The sequence below is a fragment of the Triturus cristatus genome, chromosome 8 (genome assembly GCF_964204655.1).
Source record: "Triturus cristatus chromosome 8, aTriCri1.1, whole genome shotgun sequence".
Taxonomy (NCBI): Eukaryota; Metazoa; Chordata; class Amphibia; order Caudata; family Salamandridae; genus Triturus; species Triturus cristatus.
In genome coordinates this window covers 1595377902-1595380323 of record NC_140591.1, presented here as the reverse complement: position 1 = coordinate 1595380323, position 2422 = coordinate 1595377902, and the positions used below count along the sequence as shown (strand labels likewise).

Here is a 2422-nt window from a genome sequence, read left to right as displayed (position 1 = left end):
CGCTGGAGCATTCTAGAGAAAATCAATATGCCAAATGATCTTAATGGAACCAAGATTCACAAAAAACGCGAAGTGTTCTGGATTCATTCGCTTAATACATTTAAAAATGGCCTTAACAGTGAAATGCCATGGGAAAATGCTATTATATAAGCATTTATATATTCCCTTGTGCCCTTTTTTTACATCATATAATAGGATAACCTAACTGTAAACTATGCCATATATTGACATCTTCTAATTCCAACTCCATGAATCCAGCAACTTGCCAATTTAAAACTAAGTTGAATCAATCATTACCTGTTATAGAATGTTATTTCCTCGATCCTTGACCTAACGTTGATCTAATTTTTCTTTATTTACAAATAAAGAATGTTCACGATATTTTATCATTATAAGCACATCTATTAACATTTTTTTCTATCTCATATAAATATAAAAGCCAGAAACATTCTTGGTTTTTTCTATGTGCATGATTAACGAACGTCACACGAAATGTGAGTAGTGTTCTCTGCTCGTTTTACATCAATCAAACTACGTCGATCTTCACGCAATATTAAACACATATCATCGGCGAGTAGCGTTTCACGTACCGCCATTATGCTACGTGAGTAGTGTTTTTCATTTAACTCGAATGTACCCTGTTATACCACTCCTCCTGCAATGTTAGACATATACCTTCGGCCAGTAGCGTTTCACGCTCTGTTGAAACGTATTACGTATGTGCATATTACGACACGCTAATCAACAACGCCGATACTAGATAAATGACAGCCGCCCACCATAGTCAATTTTCACCTGTTATCGAAGGACGTGCCGTGAACTAGCGAGGAAAAACTTTACAGTATATACAAGCTTCTATTGAGGTAAGATCAAATATACAAAATCTGGGTAATCGTTCAATATCGAGCATAACATAACGATACGTTTTTCATGCTCCTATAGATTCAGACCACATTAAGACATATTCATAGTCTAAGTGCATGTAAATTCCTTATCATCACTGCGCTTCTAACCATTTAGAGAAAACGCTATCCACCTTCCCAATGCGAATAGATATGTACATAATGACCAGGTATTATTCCATTCACGGGGACACCCCAGTCAACCATATACGTCCTCTTAATATGAAGTACAGCACCTTCACTAATTAACCAAAAAAGAACTGACAAACAAATCTATAGAGATGTTTAATTACAACCTATATGTGTTTTTATCTTACTCCTTATTCTTAGGTTATATCAAACCTGCTTGCTAACTAATATGCATATGAGATATGCTCACCATTTTAATCCAGTGACGAAATTAATTTCTGGATAAGTCCCTTACATCTAAGTGAGGTAATATAACCTTCAAACAGCATGTACTCTATATTGAGGTTCATTATAAGATATCCAATCATAAGTATACTCTCTAATTTCAGATTGGATCATTAATCATTTAAATGATACAAGAAAGAAGCTCTACTCCTCAATCAATAACCAATACATCCTGGCCTGATTGATAAACATCCAGCAAGGTACAACTATTAACATTGAAGACAGTTAAACTATAGAACTTTTTGTCCCTACATTATCAGCTATATAATATATGCTTTATATTATCAGGCAACTGTCCTCTTGGAGGTATTTTATCCACTGAACTCCAATTACCTGATTCTGAAACACAGGTACGTTAAGAACTAGTTTTGAATCACCAATTTTCACTGAAAATCTAGGAAGATCCACCTTGGGCTATTTGGCATCTGTTATATCACTCTCTTCTTTCCTCACTTTTTTTTTTTTTTAATATTATTCTTTTTATCTAATTTCTCACGTTTATAGAATGAAATAACCAATTTTGTTTTTGTCTTCAACTGCATTTATAGATATAATGGCATGCTTTGTTGTATCTCTCTCTTTAAGGGCATACCTTACTAAGTACAAATGTATATACATGTTATGAAGACATACCTAGAATTATCTATAAAAATATGTGTCAGATAAATAAGATATAATGCAATATAAAAAGATATGTTTAGAAACATTGTTCAGAACTCTTTTTTAATTACAGGAATTGTGGCTTTCTCCTGACGAAGGCGCTCACTACGCCGAAACGCGCGTCGATATACTAACAACCTTGCCACAGAGATGTGTACCTTTTTTATATAAAAATGAATTCATGATTGTAACTATTATATTATGCATTTGTATTTATAATAACAATTGTGTTTTAATATTTTTATGTTATTCATACTCATTATATGAATACATTTATATTTTTTTAATTAGAATAAATGTTTCTTTACTGTTTATATTTCATTGATTAGAAGAACCTGTCATTTTTAATTTAGAGACACATATTTCATTAGTGTTATCACTCCTTGATTGCCTAGGTTGTTACTTGTCAATATAAAGTTCCGTGTCCTAGGAATTGGAATTATCAG

At 32.7% G+C, this 2422-nt stretch overlaps 1 long non-coding RNA gene across 1 annotated transcript; it reads left to right on the top strand.

Moving 5' to 3' along the window:
- Positions 1-1443: 1443 nt before the first annotated feature.
- Positions 1444-2098, top strand: LOC146806279 (uncharacterized). The gene is made up of 3 exons (XR_014967560.1): positions 1444-1516; positions 1605-1666; positions 2050-2098. It is a non-coding gene; the product is annotated as an uncharacterized LOC146806279 (long non-coding RNA).
- The last annotated feature ends 324 nt before the right edge of the window (positions 2099-2422 follow it).